Source organism: Cricetulus griseus, chromosome X (assembly GCF_003668045.3).
Source record: "Cricetulus griseus strain 17A/GY chromosome X, alternate assembly CriGri-PICRH-1.0, whole genome shotgun sequence".
NCBI lineage: Eukaryota > Metazoa > Chordata > Mammalia > Rodentia > Cricetidae > Cricetulus > Cricetulus griseus.
This window is the reverse complement of record NC_048604.1, coordinates 60,841,232-60,855,806: the sequence shown is the minus strand read 5'-3', so window position 1 is coordinate 60,855,806 and position 14,575 is coordinate 60,841,232. Positions and strand designations below refer to the sequence as shown.

The 14,575-nt window shown below is 36.5% G+C and overlaps 1 pseudogene; it reads left to right on the top strand.

The window, feature by feature from the left end:
* The first annotated feature begins 12,351 nt into the window (after nucleotides 1-12,351).
* Nucleotides 12,352-12,899, top strand: LOC100754616 (annotated as a pseudogene).
* The last annotated feature ends 1,676 nt before the right edge of the window (nucleotides 12,900-14,575 follow it).

Below are 14,575 nucleotides of genomic sequence, written 5' to 3'. Positions count from 1 at the left end.
TTGCAGTTGTTTAATGATCTGACCCCATGTTAGCTCAGGCCTTTCATCCATCCACTATGGTGGATGGATAGGAAAGACGCTGTGAAGCCACTGCATAGAGATCTTATAGGGCAGCATAAAGGGAGTGTCTAGGGGTACACACAAGCTCAGGATTGGTGTGCATCCAGGCTTGGAGGGTTTGCCCTGTGTTGATTGGTCAACTGGTTGTTATGCCCCATAGGCCCTCCCAGGGTGGTTGCTATGCTTGCTTATTGTTTCTGATTGTGCTTTCAAACCATGAAGTGTTTGAATTGTTTCCTTCACTTGTTTGTTTGTTTTATCTTGGGTTTCTTTAGATTCTTTAATAGATATGTTTATTTCTTGAATTTTTTGGCTTGTCTTTTCCTCCATTTCATGTAATTTTTTGCTTGTTTTGTCTTCTTTTAATGGATTTTCTTGTTTCCTCTTGAAAGGTCTCTATCATCTTCCTAAGATAATTTTTGAGGTCCATCTCTTCTTCATCCTCTGCATTGGGGTTTTCAGTTCTTGCTGGTGTGGAATCCCGAGATTCTCATGGTGTCATATTGGTCTTTCTGTTGTTGAGTGTGTTCTTATTCTGTTGTCTTTGCATCCCTTCTTCCAGTGGGTGCAGGTGGGGTCTCTCCCTCTCTCAGTTGAAAGGCAGAGGGCAGAGAACTGAGAGGGAACCAAGATTGAGGTGTGTCAGGACTCAGGGTGGACCTTCTAGTCTGGGCAGGTCCACTCTTGTCCATGGGGAGGCTCAGGAAGAATTGAGCAGGGGGTTATGAGGGAGGTTGGGGGTAGATATTCAGAATTGCAGCTTCTTCATGATTAATTTCTCCTGTGAGGAAGATATAGTACCCTCCTTCATCTCTTTTGATTGATTTTAGCTTAAAGTCTAATTTGTTAGGTATTGGGGTTGCTACAAAAGCTTGTTTCTTGAGTCCATTTGATTTGAAAATCTTTTCCCAACCCTATACTCTGAGGTACTTTCTGTCTTTGAAGTTGAGGTGTGTTTCTTGTGTGCAACAAAAGGATAGATTCTGTCTTCCTATCCATTCTGTTAGCCTATGTATTTTTATATGTGAGTTAAGACCATATTGAGGGATATCAATGGTCATTTATTGTTCATTCTTGTTAGTTTTGTATTTCTTTTTGGTGGTGGTATTGTGTGTGGATTTCAACCCCTTTGTTCTTTTTGCTGTTGGTAAAGTGGGATTATCTATTGCCTATGTTTCTGGTTGTAGTTAACTTCTGTGTGTTGGAGTTTTCCTTCCAGAATTTTCTGTAGTGCTGAATTGGTGAATATGCATTGCTTGAATCTGGTATTGTCATGGAATATCTTATTTTCTCCATCTATATTGATTGAAAGCTTTTCTGGGTATAGTAGTCTGGGCTGGCATCCATTGTCTCTTAGTGTAGGTAGAATATCTATCCAGGACCTTCTGGCTTTCAGAGTTTCCATGGAGGAGTCAGTTGTAATTCTGCCTTTATATGTTACTTGGAATTTTTCCTTTGCTGCTCTTTTATTCTTACTTTATTCTGTAGTTTGGGGTTTTGATTATTATGCAGCAAAGAGACTTTCTTTTATAGTCCCCTCTATTTGGTGTTCTGTGATAAGCTTCTTGTCCTTTCATTGGGATGTCTTTCTTTAGGTTGGGAAAGTTTTCTTCCATGATTTTGTTGAATGTTTTCTGTACCTTTGAGTTGGGTTTCTTCACCTTCTTCTATACCTACTATTCTTAGGTTTGGCCTTTTCATGATGTCCCATATTTCCTGGACATTTTGTGTTAGAGATTTGTTGGACTTAAGATTTTCTTTGGTTGATGAATCTATTTCTCCTAGTGTATCTTCAATGCTTGAGATTCTCTCTTCCATTTCTTGTATTCTGTTGGTTATGCTTGCATCTTTAGTACCTGAAACTTTATCCAGATTTTCTATTTCCATAATTCCCTCAGTTTGTGTATTCTTTATTGTGTCTATTTCAGTTTTCAGTTCTTGAACTGTTTGAATTGTTTCATTCATCTTTTTTATTGTTTCTTCTTGGCTTTCTTTAAGAGATTTGTTCATTTCTTATATTTTTTGGTTTGTTTTTTCTTCGATTTCTTTAAGGGATTTTCTCATATCCTCTTTGAGTGCCTCTATCATTTACATGAATTTGTGTTTAAGTCATTCTCTTCTGCTTCATCTGCATTGTTTTTTTTTTTTTCAGGTCTTGCTGGTGTAGATTCCCTAATCTCTGGAGGTGTTTTACTGTTTTTTTTTTCTGTTGTTGAATGTGTTTTTATATTATCTTCTTCCCATCCCTTCTTCCAGTGGGTGCAGGTGGAGTCTATTCCTCTTCCTGTGGGTGTGAGTCCAAGATTCTCTTCCGGTGGGTGCAAGCAAGTCCAATACTCTGTTGGCTCTCCTATTCCTATGGGTGGATGCTGGATTATTACTGGTTCATTGGCAGATCCTAAATGGGCTGTTCCACTGGTACAGGTTCCCAGTGTGCAGGGCCCAAGCTTCAGGAGGCTCTGAGCAGGCCACCAGAAGGTGGGCCGGAAAGAGGCCCATGCTTACCTCCTCCCATGGGTGGAGGTAGGTCTAGGATGCTGACCGTCTTTGGATGGACTGGTCCACTGGGATGGGTTCCCCAGTGCACAGCCCCCAGGCCTCAGGAGGCTCCAGCAGGGCACCAGAAGTCAGACCAGAAACAGACCCATGCTTACCTTATTGTGTACGTAGAAGCAGGCCTGCAGGTACAATTTTATACACATTTTTGTAACAAGTGCATCAATATATATTGTTATACTTTTCCAAATCACACTGAAAATCCTCATTTAGCAATGAACAAACACTTTCAAATCTCTTTTGACTTATTTTTCCTCAAGCATCAATCTATACTTTATGTGAAACTGTCCACAAAATGTCCCATAGAAACCTCAAAAACTCATTCAGATTGTTGAAATCTAATATAATATCTGTCTAATGTGTATCCCATCATTACCTTTAGGTATTTTCTCTAAGGCTTGTCTTGGCACTATCAGAACTAAATATCTCTTTCTATTCAATAAGTCACCAGTCATAAAATATGTATGATGGTGTCTATAGCATAGTAAGTAATATACAAGAAGTATCTAATATTATTAAGTTTACCATTTGCAAAACCATATTGAAGCTCTTCCCTTGATATATCCACCTGCTAATGTTCACTAGATTATCAATTAAAAGCATTATACTTTACTATCAACCCATCATTCTTGTTATGTTTACCAATCCACTGAAACTCACTAGATATAGTAAATTGTCATACCTGATTTTCACACATAGCAATTTAAGGGAAACTATCTGTAACACATTCATTTCTTTATTTTCTATTAAATAGCCCTACTCTCCTCTTTCTTCCATATCCTACAATAACTATCTATAGGAAAACTGGTCATCTCTGGACATATAATTTGGCTTTCAATCTATGGCACATGATCAGTTAGAAAAGTCTTCAAATTTTGATGTCAATATTATTGATAAGAAAGTGAAAATTCATACAAAAACAGTAGTTATAAAGCATATAAAAGATTAAGTGTGGTCATAAATGAAGCAGAATTAGTTGGTTGGGATAAAAATAAAAAGAGAAAAGCTATACCAAAAGGAGATAATGCACAAAACATCAAGACCACACAGCTCTGCAAACACCAGTTTTCATTCAAGTGAAATAAATCTCTGTTCTTTGCTCCAATCTAACTTCCAAAATATCCATCACTTAGATTTCCTTGATCAGATTAAAGCCCCCCCTTTTACAAAGAATTCACAAGCACTTTGTGTCCAAAATATCATGAATAACACTCATCATTTTCATGAGTAGTATGTGGATATGTATGCCAATCATTCTGATCTTATTGGTTTTGGATGAGTTACCCTTGCAGAAGTTGACACTTACATAAATAATACTTGTTAATTCATCTCCAGTCACTAAATTAGTAATGCAAAGGAGAAAAACTTCTTGACAGTAAGGGTGAGAGAATTCTTTCACAGAGAGAAAGTAGACATAGTTAAATATGAATATCTTTCTACTTAAGGTTTTAAGACTTGATAATCACTGAACTAGATTATGCAGGAATAACAATGCTTTATACCAAAACAAGGATTAGCCCACTATTCTAAAAATCAAAATATTATTCTTAAGTTTGCAGTTGTACTTGGGTAGACATTAAATCAATTAGGTCTTATATTCCTATGATTGAACCATATTTAGATTTTTTAACTTATGAGAAAGAGCTATAGATCATTTCTATGTGGGTTAGAGGAAAGAGATAAAAAAGAAAAGTATATTTTCCTGGGTAGGAGAGATGGCTCAGCAGTTAAAGGCTAGGCTCACATCAAAAAAAATTAAGGAAACAACAGATTCCAAATGTTTAGGCAATATTCTGCTTTGTATAGCCAAAATCTTGCTTAGGGGAAGCTATTAAACACTTTGTTGCCTGCTTTTTGTTCAAGCAATAACTGATTTAATTTAAAAAATATAAGGCCTAACTTTCCAAATACAAAACAAAGTCTCATTCTCTTTTCTAAGTGGCCAAAGGTAAAGCTAATAATTTAAAATAAAATTTAAAAGGCATACAAAGTATGCATTGTATTCCCCAAATACAGGAGGAGTTTGCAGCATCTATGAGGATGGAAAAGTTCCCTGTGATGAGTGGGCAGCTTTGCTTTAGAACATTATTTGGTCTTAGCAGGACATCAAAAATGAGGTTAGGTATACAAAATATTCTATGCAGGAACACTAGCTAGAATAAAATTATAAGGACTATTAATCCCTGTGGTTTAAGGCACTGACAGATCACCAGCTGACATCAGTAAAACATTTTATCCTTTGGTATATTATTTCACAATTAAGGCATTGCAGATGGAATGAAGTATGACTTCCAGTAAAGCATCCAGTTTTAACCACTGTTGGACATGAAGATTGACTCCATGTCTCATTGGTTGCATCTCTTCTGGTTTGAATGTTAATTAGATTGCACAATGTAGTATTTTCCTAGGTGTAGAGGTTAAAACTGACAACCAAATTACCACATTTTACGACTAAGTCATCATGTTTGCAGTAAATTATAGAAAAAGAATTCATAACATTGTTTTGTTAATATTAAAATGTCTATATGACTAGTTGATATATTTTTCACTAGTTTCTTAAGCAAGTACTATACACAAACTACTAGAATATAAAAATAACAAAATGTCTAAGTCACTGAAAACATTTGTAGCTTTAAATTGCTATCCTAAAGCATGTGAATTTAATTTATAATACACACTCTAATTATGGTAAGAAAATTTTGTAAATTTTAAATTAATGCACAATGGAAGATGGAAAAATACTTTTGTGCTACAGGAGTTTAGTTGTGAATCTCTGCTTGGCAAGGCAAGGCAAAGCACCATAAGTCATGCACATGGCAATGGATGGCAAGGTAAGTCAAGACAAGTCAAGACACACAAATTCAAGACAAAGCAAAGCAAGGCAAGGCAACCCATGCACATGGCAGGCTAGGAAAGCCAAGGCAAGAAAATGATGTGGCAGACTTTGACGATTCCCCCATGGGAGGCCTCACCCTCCCTGAGGAGGAAACTAACAATGACCAACTGTCTGCCAGGGAAGATAATTGCAGAGAGGCAGAATTCTAAGTTTATACAAATACCCGGTTGAGAGAGTGAGGATGTTGACTGTGATTACTTTCATACCAAAATCATGTGTTGCTGGGGGACATTTTCCCCTATGCATTAGTATATTGCATTACTGGTGCTTAGCTCTGTGAGTTTTTCAGCTGAGCTCTTACTGCAAAATTCTCTGGTCTTTAGCAGTCTCCCTTGTTTCTACGACACTGTACACTCCAGGCTAGGTGGCCTATGATCATCTGGGTCATTTTGTTGTCTCTGCCCCCGATCTCAGTGTATGAGTATTGGTGTTATAGACACTCAACACTGCATCCAACTTTTGATTCTGGGAATCAAACTCAGATCATCATGTTTACACAGCAAATGCTTTTACCTGTTGAGTTGTCTCTCCAGCCCACACTTAGCATATATATTCACTTTCCCTCATTTCTTTATCACTATGATGGAGTGAACATTGAACTTGGAGGTAATTGAATTAAGTTCTTGTCTCTATTCCACTGAAAAGTAGTTAGCCTGAATGGACCTTAATTATTGATTTGCAAAATAAAATGATCAGTCTAATAAAATAAGATTCAGCTCTTTCTTTAAGTATCCTGTTTTGTCAGTGGGAATAAGCTACTATATATATATATATATATATATATATATATATATATATATATATATCCAGAAACCAATTTGGAATTAGGGTCAATCCACATGTAATGGTTTTCAAGTAACAGTTTGTGACATAATTGCCTATTCTAAAAGTTTAATGAAGAGATTCTTAACAGGGCCTAACATCGGAGATAAATTCATTTATTAAGTATGATTTGGGGACAGGAAGCTGCATTACACATGAACATCCCTTGCAATGTTATATTCAAAAACCCCCCTGTATATCCTAAAAATATAATTTCCACTCTTTATTATATCATTTAAGTTCAACTAAATTCAATACTGTCAGGGCTGCTAATTTCTTAAATGCTATTTTGAACAAAAGCTAATTATTCAGTTACAACCAACTCATAAAATGTTTTAAACATAATTTTTGTATATAACTCATGATAAGACAATTGAAAAGAATTAAAGAAAGCCATGGAATACTTATTTCTGCCTCTGAAAAGATTCTATATTTAATGACAAATTTTCTTAACTACTAAATCATGTGGCCTGAAAATTATTCTTGTAACTAATTTCTAGACAGTCATAGTGAGTTCTTAATGGATTCCTCCTTGCTCTGACTCTGATAATGTAGAAAGGAAAATAATAATGTCAAATAGCCCATATTTGAATGAAAATTCTCCCAGTGTATTTCAAAATGCATGTTTCTTAAGAGATGAAATTATATGCTAATTCAATTACCCTAGAAGCCTGAGCAAAATGTTTTAGCCTGCATGGATTATTGACATCTTTGTGTGGATTTTGTTTTGAATTCAGAAACTAATGAGCAATGAACTTTTAGTTATATTTTCTTCAACCAAACTACATTTTTAACACATATTCTGCCTTTAGGAATACGATTCTTATCAATTGTGATATGTGGAAGTTGTAGCACGGTTGAAAATACAGTATGGGGTTTCCTAGGATTGATATAAATGGTTATTGTAGCCTCATCTTTCCTCCTTGTTGGCCCTTTCTGGTCATTTAAAAATAGCACTTGGAGTTCGAATAAAACATAACTCATCTCTATTTGTATGCCATATCATCTGACCATCACACAAGAAGGTTTGGTGTAATTATTGCACAGTTTTACTGTGTGTAGAAAATTAACATATTTTAACACTACTGTCTAAACTCATTTGGGGGAGCATAAAGTGGCTGCTTCCCTGATATCTTTATTCTTTAGAGACAGCTGATCAGGCTCTTTCTGTACTGTATGTTCCACATTAAGTCATTATCTAAGCTGTTCACTCCATTAATTCTGCTACTTTTATTAACAAAGTTTTGGTGCCTGGTCCTGTAGTAGTGACAAGCATCCCTCCAGCTAATCTGACAGATAATGACTCCATTAAGTGTTGAATACTAATTGTTTTACATCAGAGGCCTGAAATTAATTGATGTAAATAAATTAGCACCTGAGCATGTATCACCCCAGCTTTAGATTTTCAAAATACCAGTGGTTTTAAAAGCTTACATCTTCAGTAAAATGCAATTCATAGAAACCTTGTGAATAATTAAAATGTAGTGATGATTCAAAATATCAAACAAGGAATAAAAATTGTTTACACCTATTTCTGTGCAAGGTGGTGTCTGTTTATGAATTATGTCTTAATAGCATACAGTTAGATTTCAAACTATACTCCAAAGAACATAATTATTCATTACAATTCTTTCTGAACTTACTAGCTGTAAGTTTTAATGCCTTTAAATGCCAAATAATGTGAATTGCAAAAATAAAAGGAGACCAAATTTTTTATGTCAGCATTTGGAAAACTTCTCATTTTATTCTAACCTCAAAATCAAATCTAATTGCACTTTCCATTCACTATTAATTCTAAATTCCTATCCAATTACAGATTAAAAACAAAAATACTTGTGGAAGGAAATATAGAAAATACATGTATGTATAAAAATAATTTAAATTTATTACAATGCTCAGATTTGAGAGTCTTGCATATTCTTTTGCTATCAATATTTTGTATCATTATAAAATCATTAGAAATACAATAAAAATACTGATTTTTAAAGCATAAGAATTTCTTTGTTACCAAATCCTCTTAAGCACCATTTTATGAGGCATGAATGTTCCATTCTGAGTGTACATCATAACCATTTCTCTCTTAGTTTGTGTTATATGTACATATTTAAATAATACCATAAACAATATTTTTAATGAATATAATGTTCATAGAATCTATTTCCAATTGTAAATTTTATTCATGTGGTATATATTTAGTATATAAAATTTATTTTTATAAAGGTTAAGGTGAAATGAGGTAATAAAATATCCTTTCCACACTTTAACAAAAGAGCAAAAACATTTTGAAATGAAAAGAATTTTATGTTGATTACCGTCTACTATGAGAAAATGCTTCATTGATATGGGTTGAATGATGAACTGATCCATAGGTATAACAATATGTTATTAGGAGTAATTTTATAGCTATGTTTACTTAGCAGGATAATAATAGTATTATTCTAGGGCCCATGACATATCTAGTCTCAGGTTCTTGGCCTCATTAAGAATATCAGGTGTGGGTTCCACATAAGAAAGTGTTCAACATCCTTAGCTGTCAGGGAAATGCAAATCAAAACAACTCTGAGATAGCATCTTACTCCTATCACAATGGCTATAATCAAAAAAACCAATGACAGTTTATGCTGGAGAGGATGTGGAGAAAGAGGAACACTCTTCCACTGCTGTTAGGAGTGCCAACTTGTACAGCCACTTTGGAAATCTGTATGGTGACTCCTCAATAAAATGGGAATGAGTCCACCACAAGATCCAGCAATTCCACTCCTAGGCATATACCCAAAAGAAGCACATTCATATAACAAGGACATCTGTTCAACCATGTTTATAGCAGCATTATCTGTAATAGCCAGAAACTGGAAGCAGCCTAGATGCCCCTCAACCTAAGAATGGATAGAGAAAATGTGGTACATTTACACAATGGAGGACTACTCAGAAGAAAAAAAAACAATGGAATCTTGAAATTTGCAGAAAAATGGATGGAACTCGAAGAAACCATTCTGAGTGAGGTAACCCAATCACAAAAAGACAAACATGATATTCAGTCACTCATATGTGGACCTGCTTTATAATACATAGTAGTGACTGTGCTTTATTAGAGCTGTTTTTAATGATGTTGCTCAGAATGGTTTCCTTCCAGATGATGATTGAGATGCTAATTTTAAAAAAGAAATGGTTCCAGGCACTACAAGAGTAACAGAACTGTGCTGTGTTCTGGGATTTTGTTTTTTACCTTTTTTTTTTTAAATGGAGTGTGCTGGATGTCTCTACAATTTTGTTCAAATGACTGCAGAACTTGGAAAAGCTGTTGCTACTCTTGATGCATAACATACTTCTATTATTATATATATATATATATATATATATATATTATATATATTGGAAACTTTAGGTGTGCTGTCAACTTTGGAAAAAAGTATCCCAGTTTACCGTGTTGAGTTGGCATAGTACAGAAATTAACAACCATATTGGTCTAGAAATGTTGATCTTAATTTTTCCCATTTGTACAGGGGTAATACACTATATTAAATATGTAAGGTCTTATCTACATGGGTTTGATTACAAAAACTAATAAAGTTTCTCTAAATTAAAAAAAAAGAGCTCTTAAAAAAAGAATATTAGGTGTGGGTTCCATCTCATGGAGTGAGCCTTAAATTCAATTTTAAAAGATGGTTGGTTATTCCCCTACAATTCATGCAAGTATTGTACCAATGGTCATATCTTATAGGTAGGTCATTGTTACAACTTTCAGATTTCATAAATCTCCCGTGAGATTTATGACTACTTTTCACTAACTGTAGTGTGTATAGAACCATGTGTAAGTATAAATGCTAACAATTAGGAGTAAAGCTTCCAGTTGAGCACTAGCTCAATTTCTCCATGTTCCCCTTTCTTTTTCTTCTTCCAAGCCCCCCCAATGTAACCTCCTGACTATGCTCTTTCTTAAATTAATGGTCTCTGACCTATTTTTCTTTAATTGTCACACACACACACACACACACACACACACACACACACAGAGAGAGAGAGAGAGAGAGAGAGAGAGAGAGAGAGAGAGAGAGAGAGACTCCTAAACATATAAAGAAAATCTCTTAAATCTCTATAGTATTACTTATACATTTATGATTTCAGGACTGACAACATGGTATTGGATAACCAATTGGGGGACTCTTTGGGGGGAAGATAATTTCTCCTCCTTGCAGCATTCCTAAACTGCCTGTAGTTTTTATTGTTGTTTCATTTTCTTTGTCTAGAGTTTAGGCTCAATGAAATTTCTCTTATCCAGGCTGGTATTATCTTTCTTCAGGTCTTGTTTAGGCAACCATATTATTGAGACTTCATAGGAGTCATTTTCCTTACTGTTCTAGAAGATTCAATCTCACAAAAGACATTTTGCTTTTCTAGTTCTTACAATATTTCCATGCTCTCTTCCGCAATATTCTATAAGCCTTGTAGAAGGAGCTCTTTGTAGATGGGTCAGTTTGTGGTTTTTATGTCACAGTTTTAATCTGTTGCAAAGAGAAATTTCTTAGAGGTGAGCTGCTTCAGCCCCTGCCTTGGGCCCAACTTCTGCCTGTCCACTCTGGGAACTCCCGTCCTGGGGTCTGCAGGCAAGTCGACTCAGCCCCTGAGGACCAATCAACCTAGAGTCTGCTAACATCTCTGTGCTAGTCCTGCTCTCATCTACCTGGAGAGCGAGTGCCTCAGACCCACCTGCACACACCTTGAGACCCATCAGAGTATGGGAGCCATTTGCACTCATGGAAGAGAACCTTGGACCCATAAACACTAAGAAAGGAAGAGACACCACCTACACCCACTGGAAGAAGAGATTGGAAGATGACAATATAAGAACACATCCAACAACTGGAAAAACAATATGACAGCACCAGAGTCTAGGAACTCTACACCAGCAAGACCTGAACATCCCAACACAGGTGAAGCAGAAGACAACAACCTTAAAAACAATCTGATGCATATGATAGAGACCTTAAGAGAGGATTTGAGAAACAAGAACAGATAAGCAACTTAAAAAGACCTATAACACCTAATGAAATAGAAGCAGTCATCAAAAATCTCTGAACCAAAAACAGCCCAGTGACAAATGACTTCAGTGCATAATTCTACCAGAAATTCAAGGAAGAGCTAATACCAATACTCCTCAAATTGTTCCATACAATTGAAGTAGAAGGTTCATTGCCAAACTCTTTTTACAAGGCAACAATTAATTACCTTGGTACCCAAGCCACACAGAGACACAACTAAGAAAGAGAACTAGTACAGACAAATATCTCTCATGAACATTGGTGCAAAATACTCAATAAAACACTGCCAAGTCAAATCCAAGAACATATCAGAAAAATCATCTATCATGGGCTTCATCCCCAGAATGCAGGAGTGGTTCAACATAAAATATCTGCCAATGTAATCCACCATATAAACAAACTGCAAAAGAAAAACCATATGATCATCTCACTAGATGCTGAAAAAGCCTTTTACAAAATCCAATGCCCCTTTATAATAAAGGTCCTGGAGAGATCAAGGATAACAGGAACATACCTGAACATAATAAAAACAATAAACAGAAAACCAACAGCCAACATAAAGCTAAATGGAGAGAAACTCAATATGATTCCTCTAAAATCAGGAACAAGAGAAGACTGTTCACTCTCTCCATATTACTTCAATATTGTACTTGGAGTTCTACCTAGAGCAATAAGAAAACAAAATAAGATCAAGGGGATGCAAATTGGAAAGGAAGAAGTCAAACTTTCACTGTTGGCAGATGATATGATAGTTTACATAAGTGACCACCTCAAAAAAAAAAAAAAAAACCCTACCAGGGGACTCCTACAACTGATAAACACATTCAGCAAAGTGGCAGGATACAAGACTAACTAAAAAACAAAACAAAAGAAAACAAAAAAAAAACATCAGTAGCCCTAATATATACAGACAATAAGAGGGCTGAGAAAGAAATCAGAGTTAAACCAGCACTGCTGAGCAGGGCTGTGGCTGCGCCTGGCCTGGCAGGCACCATGTGCACATCCAGTGATGACTGCAGTTGTGAGTGCTCCATGCACAAATTCTCAGCCAAGGACATCGATGGGCACATGATTTGCCTGGATAAGTACAAGGGTTTCGTGTGCATTATCTCCAATATGGCCTCGCAATGAGGCATAACCGACGTAAACTACACTCAGCTAGTCGATCTGCATGCCCGATATGGTGAGTGTGGTTTACGAATCCTGGACTTCCCCGGCAACCAGTTCGGGAAGCAGGAACCAGGAAGTAATCAAGAAATCAAGGAATTTGCAGCAGGCTATGATGTCAAGTTTGACATGTACAACAAGATCTGTGTAATTGGGGACGATGCCCACACACTGTGGAAATGGATGAAAGTCCAGCCCAAGGGCAGTGGCATTCTGGCAAATGCCATCAAATGGAATTTTACCAAGCTTCTCATTGATAAGAATGGCTGAGTGATGAAGCACTATGGTCCCATGGAAGAGCCCCTGGTGATAGAGAAGGACCTGCCATGCTATCTCTAGCCCTACAAGTGTGTGCCCCTACCGAGCCTCCCCTGGAGCCTTCCACCCCAGCACTCATGAGGGCCTGCTTGAAAACCAACCTGCTGGTGGGGCATTCACGAGGACCTGGAGTGCATCCTTGCAGGAGGAAGTTTGGGAGAACTGTGGCCCCAGGCTCGAGCTTCACTTGGCTGCTTTCTTTGTGGGAATAAAATGGAGAAATGTATTTAAAAAAAAGGAAATCAGAGAAACATCACCCTTTACAATAGCCACAAACAACATAAAATATCTTGGGCTAACACTAACCAAACAAGTGAAAGACCTGTATAGCAAGAACTTTGAGTCTTTTTTTTTTTTAGTCATTTTTTTCTGCATATATTTTATTTGAATTAGAAACAAGACTTGTTTTACATGACAATCCCAGTTTCCTCTACCTCCCCTCCTCCCCTACCAGCCCCCTAACTAAAACCCTACTTATCACATATCCTTTCTGCTCCCTCTGGAGGGTGAGGCCTTCCATAGGGTGTCATCAGAGTCTATTGTACTTTGAGTCTTTAAAGAAAGAAATAAAAGAAGATATCAGAAAATAGAAAGATCTCCCGTGCTCTTGGATAGGAAGAATCAACATAATAAAAGGGAATCTACAGATTCAATGCAATCCCCATCAAAATCCCAGCACAATTCTTCACAGACCTTGAAATAACAATACTATATTTATATGGAGAAACAAAAGACCCAAATAGCCAAAACAACCCTGTATAATAAAGGAACTTCTGGAGGCATCACCATCCCTGACTTCAAGCTCCATTGTAGAGCTATAGTCCTGAAAACAGCTTGGTATTGGCACAAAAATACACAGATAGGCCAATGGAATCAAATTGAAAACCCTGATATTAACTCATATACCTATGAATACCTGATTTTTGACAAAGAAGGTAAAGTAAAACAATGGAATAAAGAAAGCATCTACAACAAATGGTGCTGGCTTAACTGGATAGTGGCATGTAGAAGACTGCAGATAGATCCATGTCTAGCACCACACACAAATTTAAGTACAAATGGATCAAACACCTCAACATAAAACTAGCCACACTGAACCTCTTAGAAGACAAAGTGGTAAGTCCCCTTGAACGAATTGGCACTGGAGACTGCTTCTGAACATAACATCAGTAGCACAATCACTGAGATCTACAATTAATAAATGGGACCTCCTAAACTGAGAAGCTTCTGTAAGGCAAAGGACACCATCAGCAAGACAAAACAGCAGCCTGAAGAATGGGTAAAGATATTCACCAATCCCACATCCAAGAGAGGGCTGATCTGCAAAATTTACAAAGATCTCAAGAAGCTAGTTTTCAAAACACCAAATAATCCAATTAAAATTGAGCAACAGAATTAAATAGAATTCTCAATACAGTGCTCAACATCCTTAGCCATCATGGAAATGCAAATTGAAACAAGTCTGAGATACCATCCTTCTTCTGAGATACCATCCTTCTCCTGACAGAATGGCTAAAATCAAAAACACCAATTACAGTTAATACTGGAGAGGATGTGGAGAAAGGGGAACACTCCTACTGGTGATGGGAGTGCCAACTAGCACAACCATTTTGGAAATCAGTATTGGTCAAGAAAATAGGAATTGGTCAGGAAAATAGGAATCAGTCTACCCCATGATCCAGCAATTCCACTGTTAGGCATATACCCAAAAGAATCA